The 11641-nt window shown below is 40.3% G+C and overlaps 1 protein-coding gene across 2 annotated transcripts in view; it reads left to right on the forward strand.

Moving 5' to 3' along the window:
- The window catches only part of Kansl1 (KAT8 regulatory NSL complex subunit 1), a 181484-nt gene that overhangs the window by 133548 nt on the left and 36295 nt on the right, over window positions 1-11641 (forward strand). The gene's annotated exons all lie outside the window — the stretch shown is intronic.

Here is an 11641-nt window from a genome sequence, read left to right on the forward strand (position 1 = left end):
TATACTTTATTTATTTATTTTTATCTATTGACGCTTTGAAATTTTCGTTAGGGTCTATAGATTTTAGAATTTTACTCATACCCTCATAGTGACACACAGACGTGTATATGGTTTCTCTCATCCATTTATTTTCAACATCCTGGTGTTTTTTGTTTGTTTTGATTTGGTTATTTGAGACTAGGTCTCACTATGCAGACTAGGGTGGCTTTGAACTCATGACATTCCTCCTGCCTCAGCTTCCTCAGTGCTGGGATTACAGGTGTGCACTACTGTACATCCTTCTAAAAGTGGCTTACCAATTAAACCTTACCTGATTTTAGGTTGCTCACCTGTCCTTCTGGAGTTGGATTCCAGGTTCTTCTCATCTCAGACAATGAACTGAACGAACTGAGCAAAAAGCTACGTCAGAGTTTACTTGAAAAAGTAAACGTGAAGAGTGAGGGAGAAACTAGCTCTGCAGATCAAGTTTGGGTGGAGTAAAAGAGGAAAAGCAAGATGAAAGTACACCCTTGCAGAGAAAGCAGGGTGGGGCTCTGGTGAGGAAAGCCACAATAGCAAGGTCTTCTTGGTATCTGTGTCCTTTAATACTGTCCAGATCTCAAGGAAACCCACAAGAATTTGTACATATGGGTCCTGAGAGGCGGGTCTGGGATCGCACGCCTCAGGCTGACATCAGTTCTAGGCTGTCTTACTGAAAACTTGCCAGAAGTCCACATGCAGGGCTTTAGGAACTGTTCTGCCATGTGTTCCAGGTTCTTGTAATTAACAGGTCATGCCTAATTTGCCAGCCAGTTTTGCCACTCCCTAATCTATGTCACCACCCCTGGCCACTTCGAGCTTTTGGGGGGGGGGCAGATGTTGAGACAGGGTCTCATACTATAGTACGCACTGGCCTTGAGCTTGCTTGTGTAGCCCAGGCTGATCTCGTACTCATGGAGATTCTCCGGCCTGACCCTCCCAAGTTCTGGGATTACAGGTGAGTGCCACCACAGCTGGCAGCAGTTCGTTTCTTATATGGAACATAAGAACAGATTTTGATTTATTTTTTTCTAAAAGCCTTATTTTCATGGAGATTTAAATTTTGTATTTAGTTTTGAAAGCAGATAACGCAGTTATTACTCAGACTTATTTTGATAACTGGTTTTATTAGTCACTGTCCTTTTCATACCTGCATGTCCTATTTGTTGAGTTCTTAATTTGGATTTGTAGTTCTTCAGTGAGTAAAGTTTTCTTTTTTAATTTGTGAGCAACTATGTATCAGATTTTTAGCTCATAACCTTTACCCCTTGAAAACTTTGTTCCAGACCGCTGGAGAAATAGCTCAGTAGTAGAGCACTTGCCTAGCATGTGGGAAGCCCTAAATTAAGTCCTCAGTACTGGCCTAACCCCCACCCCCAAATTTTTTTCACTGTCTTTAGGAAGTGAAAAGGACATACTTACTCTGTTTTGCGTTTACATTAAATTAAGCCAATGCCAAACCTGTTTTCATTCCTTTATGTTAGTAACTGATTCTCTGTGCTGTTCAGCATGGTAGCCGTTATCTGCATAAGAAGAAATACCATAATACTTAACACAGTTCACTGATGGGGGTACAGTATTGATCAGTCGTTAAGATTGGTACCAGTACTCTGAAAAAGTTGATAATTCAAGAGAGAACTCTCAGCTATATTGATTCAGTATTCCAGTTCTCATGTGGTGATATATGAGGATGCAGATGTCTTCGTTCTTAAAGACTCGGAGGGGTGCTGGGAATTGAACCCAGCCCCTCATACTGAGCTACATTCCCAGCCCTTCTGTGAGACATTGTCTCTTAAAGGCTTCTGTCTTGAGAACATGAAGTCTGATGTTGAAGCTATGACTTACTGTACTGTATTGGCAGACCTCGGAAATCTGTGTTATTCTCTAGGGCGTACTAGTTTAGGAATTAATGTAACTTGAACTTGTGTGTTTAGAGTTGTCAGCAGTTGAGAACCAGGCAAACTGATCTACTCAGAGTGACCCTAAAGGAAATTGCTTGGTGGAATTAGATGCTGGCTAGGGAGTTTTGATACTGTCATCAATACGTCCACAGCTCAAATGGAAATAAAGGCCCAAAATGAAAGAGTTATGGACTGACAAGGCTGCTGGACCAAGCAGCAGTTCTTTTCAAAAGCGGAGCAAGAGTGTTTTGAATATAAATCTTGAATTTCAGTGTTAGAGGAACCTCATTAAGGTGACCTTGTTGGGCAGTGAAGGAATTACTGAACACCATATGAAATTCCTTAAACAAAAATTTATTAACATGAATCCTGGCGTGGTAGTGCACATTTACAATCGCAGCACCCTGGGAGGCTGAGGCAAGAGGGTGGAAGGCCCTGGGTTCAACCGAGGTTACTGAGGTAGGAGGCTATAGAGGGAATACAAATTAAATTTAGGAGTTCCAGTTAAGGCAAACCTTAGATGTGAAATGTTTGAGTGAAGGCCTTGCTAACCTTACAATTTTTTTGTTTGTTGTTTTTTTTTCCGGTACTGGGAATCGAACTCACCACCTTGCATTTGCCAGGCAGGCGCTGTGCCGCTGAGCTAAATCCCCAGCCCCTAACCTTATGAATTCTTAAGCTTCTTGTTTTGCATTTTCTTCCTCTTGTTGTTTCACTTTACCTAATTGGTTGTATAATCTGTAAGAAACATGTATGGAGTTAAATACAAATATTGCAGCAAAGTAGATCACCTAAGTAAGCCAAATAAAACCTAAACAAATTCAATACCTCATTCGCATGAGCTGTATTTCAAATACTCAGTAGTCATGAGATTAGCAGCAGTGAACAGTGCTACAGAGTTACTTAGCTCTGGTCAAGTTTTCTTCCATTATAGATCAGATTTTGCTTCTTCAAATTTGTAGTTAACTTTTCTTTGAATAAACCTATTTATCCACATTATTGTTTTCTGTTCTTTGTGTCTAGCTCTTACTAGTGTTAATGAAAAAAGATATTCAGTGATATTTCAAAGGCTGTTTTGGCAACGTGCAGGCCAGACTGATCGGGCTATCCCTCACTTTGGGGTGAAGGTATGCTCAGGTCCTGTGGCTCAGGGCTGGCAGGGTTGTTATTAGGGAATACAAACGGGCCTAGAAAAGGGTTCAGGAGCTGGGCTAAAGTTTGGTGAAGTGAAGAATCTTTGTTACTCGTGGCTTTAGAAGAGCATAATTATGATTAATTAGGCTGGGCGTCATGGAGCACATCTTCATGCCAGCACTTGGGAGGCTGAGGCAGGGAGATGGCTGCGAGTTCAAGACCATTCTGAACTATGTTGCAAGACCTGTCTCAAAAAGACAAAAACAGAAATCAGCTCCAGACTCAGGAGGGCTGACAGGTGAGAGAAGAAAAATGATGATGTCCGTCCTCATTTTTGAGAATTCTTGTCTTTCTTGAATTAAAACTTTTTTCACTGTGCATTTGTTTTTCTTCTCTACTGGGAATTGAATTCAGGAGCACTGAGCTACATCCTTTCTCTTTTTAGTCATTTGTTTTGAGATAGGGTCTTGCTTAGTTGCTCAGGCTGACTCAACTTTGTAATGCTTCTGTCCCAGCCTCCCTAATAACTGGAATTAGAGACATGGGCCACCACACCTGGTGCTCTTTCTGTCTAGCTCTGGAATGTTTCTTGCTTGGTGTGGATCTTTTCATTCTCTGTGTGTATTTCTTAATTTCTTTGTGTACTTTGCATTTCTTTGTCTTGTTGTGTTGTATGTAGTTTCCTCTGAATGCTATTCTCTGTTCATCAGATTTCACTCCTCGTGTGTTTACTTTGCTGTTCAACCCGTCAGTGGGCAGTGTACTGTACTCTGTGCTTTTCATTCATAATTTTTTTTTTTTAAATTTATGGACATCTTTTTATCTTTTTGAGTAATTTCAGTAAATACTTTCATTTTTAAATTGCTTTCAAGTTCTGTCTTCTAGCTTGTTAAGAACAAATTCTTCTCACTTTCTCGTCTGCAGACTACCTCCTGGCAACCTGTGCACTTGTGTGATTTGTAGTGTTTGATGGTGAACTTACAGGGAGCAGGAGCCATGTTTTCTCTAGGAGTCTTGTGATCACTGAACTGTGAAAGAAGGCCTTACATACAGTTTCCCTTCAGCTCAGGAGGCCACATGCATTTCAGGTGTCAAATATCTTAGCACAAGGCTCTTAGACGTATGCTAGCAGGGTAAATTTGGAATTCTTAATGGGATTGGAACTTGGCTTTCACTTTCTTTGTATTAAGGGTCTTTGTCACTTCTCTGATTCGTTGTTTAAGACTTTTATATGATGCTGGAACTTGAACTCGGGGCCATCCCCAACCTTGTCATTTTATTGTCCTCCTTTCTCCTGGTTTTTTTGGTTGTTGTTTCTTTTCTTTAATTCTTGAGATGGGATTTTGCTGAATTAACCTGTGGTGGCCCTGAATTTATAGTCCTTCTGCCTCTTGAGTACTGGGATTACAGGCATGCATTATCTAACCCAACTAAGGCTTGTGGTAAACTGCCCTGGTTTTGAATTCATAGAAACGCCAGCCAAGTGGTGAATAAAAGTTTTAAATTCATAATGTAAAATACAATGGATTATTTTGGAAACCCAAGTAGGTTGACATGATTATTAAAATATAATTTTGTGGTATAATATGTACTTTCTAGACAAATAAGATTTAGCAGCAAGTGTAGCTACATAGTTTTGAAGTACTGATAAATATAAAGGTATTTCTGAGATACATTTTCACTGTGATATAATGAGTGAATAAGTTTGGAAAGCACATTGTACCTTATTCACTGTTAATGTTTTATGAAAGACGTTGGACTTACAGGTCTTTTAAAGGAAAAAGTCTTTAGCTTTATTTCCCCAGTCTTTTTTGACCAGGAAACAGTTTCAAAGGGAATAAGCTTAATCATCTACTAGGGTTCCTAGAGAAACATTTTAGAAAAACTGCTTTCTGCTCTGTAATAGTGTCTTTGTGCATTGTGTTTATGCATTTGGCAGTACTGAAAGAGAAAGTCTCAAGAAGAAACCCTTACCAACATTTTAACCTTTTCAGATTTCATTCTCAAGTTATGGATATAGTAGATGTTTAGAAATATACTAAATATAAGATACAGAAACATTATTTAATGCACTTCCATTTATGTTTTACTGCCATTCTGTCCCCGTATAGCTTTGATTTTAGGTTGCAAATGCACATGTCTGTTTGTCCTTGGTGTTTTGTATTGCGACGTATTGACCCAGGGTGTCAAAGAGCTAGTCAAACACTGACCTGCATCCGCAGCCATGCGTATTTTTTTACCAGTTTCCCCCAAGCATCAGTTGAGCTGCATGTTTGCTTATGCACTGACTGTCCAGAGCATTGCTCAGGCAGGTATCACTTCAACCAGTTGTTTATTAAATAAATTTGATAAAATTACTGTTTTTATATTTCCTGTTATATTATCATAAAAATTAATTTAAAATATGTAATTTTTGGTCATCCTGTATTTAAGTAATTGGATTGGTAAGTGCTTAACATTAATGGCGTTTTACATGCCACATAGGATGAAGTCAGGCTGTAATTTTGTTTTAAGCATTCCACAGTTAATTTTTCAGTATTTTATACAAAGAGATAGGAGCGTTTGACATGGATTTCAGAATTTCTCCCTGTCATATTCCATTTAGTATCTTGCAATACTTCCTTGCAACTCTACTTTCTAAGAGCTCTTTACCAAGTACAGTGGTCTAATGCTGTTACACTTCTGGTGTACTGCCAGTTCAGGCTGTTTCAAGATTGAGGCAGGCAGTAATATCTTACTGTAGTTGTTGGAGGTGGTTGTTTCCCACCATTGATGTATTTAATATTACCAAAGTGCAGTCTATTCAGATTTCCAAGACTTAATGATTTTGAAGTTTGTCTGAATCGGACCCAGATTAAGAGCCCTGCGTTCAGTGAGTTTTATGTCTTGGGCCTAGTTTACAGGTTTTTCCTTTTCCTTACAATGTAAACATTTTCATGTTATGTGTAGCTGTGGTTTCCTTTGTGTTTTCTTCCTGCTTGAGCTTTGTAGAGCTTCTTAAATTTATGATGTGGTATTTTTAACCAGTTTGCACACAGACCAGCCATTACCTCTTCAGGTATTGCTCTTGTCCCGTTTTCTGTCTTCCTCCTAAGGCTTGATTAAATTGATATTATCACCATGCCCCTGCATAAGCTTTACAGTGTAGGAGTGTTTTTCTTGTGTTCCTTACTTTAACTCTTTGTAACCAATCTACCACTTCATTTATCATAACTCTTTCGTTATATTTATGCCACTTTTACCTGTTATGGTCTTATTAACTGTGTGTCACTGCTCCTGCCCCAGCTGGGATTTGAATGCTGAACTTCATCCCTAGCCCTTTTTAATTTTTATTTTAAGAAAGTTGTCTCAGTTGCTGAGTTACCCATGTTGGGCTCAAATTTGGAATCCTCCTGCCTCAGCCTGTCAAATACCTGGCTTGATTCTGTTTTTACATATTTAAGAACTTTAGCACTCTTACTTATTTTTCTCAATATTTTTCTAGGCATACTTTTTCTAAGTCCTGCCTGCCACCTCCAAAATCTAGGGGACTGGAGGCTCTGTTTCTCTTGGGTGTTTTGTATTATTTTTGTTTTTAGAGGTTTGGATGTTGTGTACTTTTGGGGGGGTGGGGGCTACTGGGAGTTGAACTCAGACCTTGTGCTTGCCAGGCAGGCGCTTGTGCCGCTGAGCTATAACCCCAACCCGGGTGTTGTGTATCTTAAAATGTGTAGAGGGTCTATCGATGATACTCTCCACAGAGCCTTCACCTTCTTCCCTTGCTAGGCGTATGCAGTGGTGGCTAAAAAACATAACCCTTTTTGGGAACTGAGCTGAGTTGTGTTTGGGTTAGAGTTTTGATGAGGCTCTTAGCACCTCTGGTTCATTCTTAGGACATAACTGTATTTCCCATACCCACTGGTATGTTAACCGGTGCCCTTCCTTCCCCTTAGCATATCCTGAACTCTAGTCTCTTGCTGAACATGAGATTGCCAGGCGGGGGTGTAGCTCAGTGGCAGAACACCTGACTGGCTTGCCCAGCGCCCTCGGTGTGACCCCCGTAATGGCTGAATGAATGAAAGTAAGGTGCCAAAAGCTCTCTCTTCACGGGTGTTGCGCCGAGCTTCTTAGCCTCCTGCTCTTCACAGCCTCACAGTCAGCCTCGTGAGGATGAGTGCCTGGGATTCTGTCCTGATAAGTTTCTTTTTTACATTTAAAAAAAATTTTTTTTAAAAGAGAGAACAAAAGGCAAAAACAACACAACACAAAAACTATTGAAATGATACAGAATTTCAAAGCAAGATGACAGGAAATCAACCATGGTTGTTACTTATTGTTATCTTGTCCTTTCTTTTCATGCTGTCCGTCCCTTCAGCCTAGGAAAACGCCAAACCCCACTCGTTTCTGTATTTCCCAAAAGTAGCCCTCCGCTGAGGGCTAAGCATCTTTGCAGGAGTTAACTGACATCTGCAGAAAGAAGCTGCTGCGGAGCAGAAGCTCACCTCCCCAGTCTGTCCTCCCTGCAGCCTGGCCGCGGGCCGTTGTCATTAACCTGGCGCTGGTTTGCCCTCAAGCGTCCATCATACTCCTGTTCCTTACGGTTTATTTGTGAGGACCACTGGGCTGTTTAGCCCTTAGTTTCCTGTGGACTGTATTTTCCTGACTATCCCTGTAGTGTTATTTTCTTGCCTCTTGGTATATCTAGCCATTTTTGTTGGGTGCTGGACATGTAATGTTGTCTGGTTATAGCATGTAGATTGTGTTATCTTCCTTTAGAGGCTTTGTCTCATTGGCAGATCTTGTCTTTATTTAACGGTTTAGCACCACATCCAGAAAGGATCTTCTAGGATCTTACTTGAATGCTCTGTGCCACTTTGGCTGATCATAGTTTATAACTCTCCAAGGGCGTATTTGCTCTGGAAACCATTTAGCTTAAAGGTCCCCAATTGTTCTTTGCCTGACTTGTACTTTTTAGTATTCACTAATACTGAAGAGAATCTCATGAAATTTTCTGGAGCTCTTTGTCTATGTGGCTTCCTCCTTGAGAATTCTGTCTTGTCTTAACTTCGTTGAGAGTTTGTTTCCTCAACTCACAAAGCCATCTACCCTTGTCTGCTTAGAATTCCACTTCATGCTTTGCAGTTTAGAGTGTCCTTCTACCAGGAAAACCAGAGCCATGTTAGAGGCCACCCATTTGTTAACCAGCCCTAACATTGTTGTCTGCTAGAAGGTAAATCTGATCAGTGTTATTTCAATGGCCAGAAGGAAGAGTCCTTTATTGTCATTTTCTTTTCTAAATTTCATTATGAAATTACTAAAACTGGGAAACTAAGATCAGGAGGATCACAAATCCAGGCCCAGCCTGGAAACCTAACAAGACCCTGCACTTTTCCTTTTCTCCTTCCCTCCCTCTCCCTCTTCGCTCTCTTGCTCTCTCTCAGTGTTTGTGTTTTTTTTTTTTTGTTTTTTTTTTGTTTTGTTTTTTTTTAGGCATAGTCTTGCTCGGTAGCCCTAGGCTAACCTTGAATTTATGGGGATCTCCTGCCTCAGCCTTCTGAGTGCTAACATTGCAGACATGTGCCACCATGCCTGGCAAAGACATGTCTTAAAAATGTTTTGAAAGTGCTTAGTATAAAGCTGAGTGGCACAAGTGCCTCCCTGGTAAGCGCAAGGTCCTGAGTTCAGTTTCTGGTACCAAGGAAATGGAAGGAAGGAAGGAGAAAGAAAGCTCAGTGCAAGCCATGGGGTGGTGGCACGTGCTTGTAATCCCAGCTCTCAAGGCAGCAGAACTGCCGCAAGTTCGAAGCCAGCCTGGGCTACAAAGTAAATTTCAAGGCCAGCCAGAGAACTGCATAGTGGAAACCCTATCTCAAAAAGACCAAAAAAAAAACAAAAACAAAAACAAAAAAAAAAACAAAAAAAACACAACCAAAAACAAAAAACCTCAGTGCGAAGACTCAGAGTCCAATCCCTTGTATCTTTAAAAAAAAAAGGGCTAAAAACAGCACTATCATTTGGTCTAGCTGTACCAGTCTTTGGTACATTCCTCAAGGAATTAAAGGTAGCGTACTGTAGGGATCACTGCATACGTGAGTTAATTGAGGCACAATTAACAGTAACCAAGATATGCAACCAACCTAGGTCCCCATCAAAAGATAAATGCATATGGGTAAAGAAGTGTGCTGTATAACACAGTGGAACATTATTTAACTATAAGTAAGGAAAAAGTAGTCATCTTTGAAAGCTTTTTATTGTTGTTTACCATTAATATTTAAGGTGAGCCTGTGCTTTGAATTTTTCTAGCATAGCTGGCCATAATTTGAACCCCATGGATTTCAACATTTTTACCTTTGACAGAGAGACACTACAATGTCTGTAGTCATGTTTGGTTGTCATAGAGGGAAGTGGTGTGGTCTGTGTTCTATGAGTAGAGACTAAAAAGGCTTCTAGATGTCTTTGCTGTACAGGACAGCTCCCATACCAAGGAATCATCTGGTCCATAATGTTAGTGGTTGAAGAATCAAATTTTGCTAAAGTTTTATGTAATGTATTGAAGGCATTTTATCGGTCCTCTTTTTGATGGATGAGTGAATCTGAGGTGATCATATGACTTATCAAAGTTCGTAGAATTAACACGAAACTAGAATTCAAAATCAGTCTGCAGAGGTAAAATGTTCTACCTTCAAATTCTCCCCTTAAATACAACTAGCAGTTAAGAGCCAGATGTTGTTCTTAGTGATTTCAATCCTTAAAGTAACCCTGCATGGTATTCTGCAGTTTTGTAGGTAAAGGCATTAGTAACTTGCCTAAAGTCACACTACTAGGAAGTAGCAGACGTGGTTCAAATCCCAGGCAATCTGGGTACATAGTCCATACCTTTAACCACTAAATAGTGCTCTGCAGTGTTGTTTTTAAGGGTTAGACATGTTTGTTTTTATATTTTCTTTTTCTTCTTTTTTTGTGGGGGGGGATCGTGCTTTGTAGTACAAGCTGACCTCGAACTCACATCAGCCCTCCTGCCTCAGCTTCCCAAGTGCTAGAATTATAGTCATGCACCACTACACCTAGCTTGTTTTTTCTGTTTTCAACTGATTTAAAAATACCATCTTGTGGCAGGCATGGTTGTACAACCATACCTAGCAGTTGTGCACACTTTCAAGCCTAGCACTGAAGAGGATGAGGCAGGAGGACTGTGAGTTCAAGGCCAGCCTGGACTGCATAGTGAGACCCCTTTGTGAAAGAAAAATTGAAAAATCACCTTAAACAATAAACTTACATATACTGATGTATTTCTATTCAGTTTTTCTGAGTACATCACTTGTTTTCTGGTGCTAGCGATTAAATACAGCTCCTCATGCATGCTAGAGAAGCACTCAGCGTATCCAGGCCCCAGGAGCATGTTATTTTACTTTCCATCCCTCTCACATTTATTCTTCCATTTGTATTTTTTAAGGTGGTTTTTTTCTTCTTTTGCTTCTGTTTTTTGAGACAGGGTCTTGTTACATAGTTTAGGCTTACCCTTGAACTCAGTATGTAGCTCATGGTGGTCTTGAACTCAGAGATCCTCCTGCTTCAGCCTTCCAAGCATCTGCTGCCACATCTGGCTAAAATTATTTGTTTAAATCCCCTTTGCCTCTTCTCTCCTTTTCTGTCCCCACCAACCAGAATATTGTTATCTTTAAGCTTTGCACGTACATTTTCTGTCAGACTTATTCCAGGGTGCTTTTGTTTTTACAGTCACAAACTGAATGTTTTTTCACTTTGTTTCTCCCCTTTACTTACTTTTTTACTTATAAAAGTTTTTTAAAGAATGTGACAGGGTGCATAAGGTAAGCAAATGACTATGGAGCTAATGAGAAAAGAGCCAAGTATAAAGACCGATGATCTGCTGTAATTAGAGAAATACAGCATGGAAGCAGCAGGGTAACTGTAGAGTGGTGTAGCTGATGAGTAGCAGGAAATAGAAGGAAGTGAAGGCAGAGAGGCAGCATGGGCACACGTACTATAAAGCCTTGTGGGATCCACTGCAAGAACTTCGACTATCAAGGCCTGGAGATGTAACTCTACTAGAGCTCTTGGCTAGCGTGTCCACAGCCCTGGGTTCCGTCCCTATAGTGCAAAAAAAAATGTTTTTTAAAGGACTTTAGAACCAAGCATGGTGGCACATGCCTATAATTCTAGTCGCAAAGCTGAGGCAGGAGGTTTACTGCAAGTACAAGGCCACCCTGTGCTACCCTGTCGCAGAAATGCACAGGTAGGGGTGGGTGGTTGAGGGGGTGGATGGATTTCCATTCCTTATGAGATGCAGAGTCATTTAGAAACTCATAGCTAGAAAATTGGTGCATCTGAGTCTTAATATAAAATGACACTGACTACAGCATTGATTAGCTGGAAGGAGAGGTAAATGAGGCCAGTTAGGGAGCTGTAGAAGAGACCCATATGGTCTAAGTTAGTGACTGATACCAGGGTGAGTGATTGTAGTTGAGGTAGATTGAAGTGGTCAGATTCTTTTTTTTTTTTTTTTAATTTTATTTTAAAGAGTAAAAGAAGAATAACATAATAATAGGGGGGACTTAGCAAATTACAGACAAAATGGTAGGAAATTATCA

The sequence above is a fragment of the Chinchilla lanigera genome, unplaced genomic scaffold (assembly GCF_000276665.1).
Source record: "Chinchilla lanigera isolate Chin_1 unplaced genomic scaffold, ChiLan1.0 scaffold00077, whole genome shotgun sequence".
NCBI classification, from domain to species: Eukaryota; Metazoa; Chordata; class Mammalia; order Rodentia; family Chinchillidae; genus Chinchilla; species Chinchilla lanigera.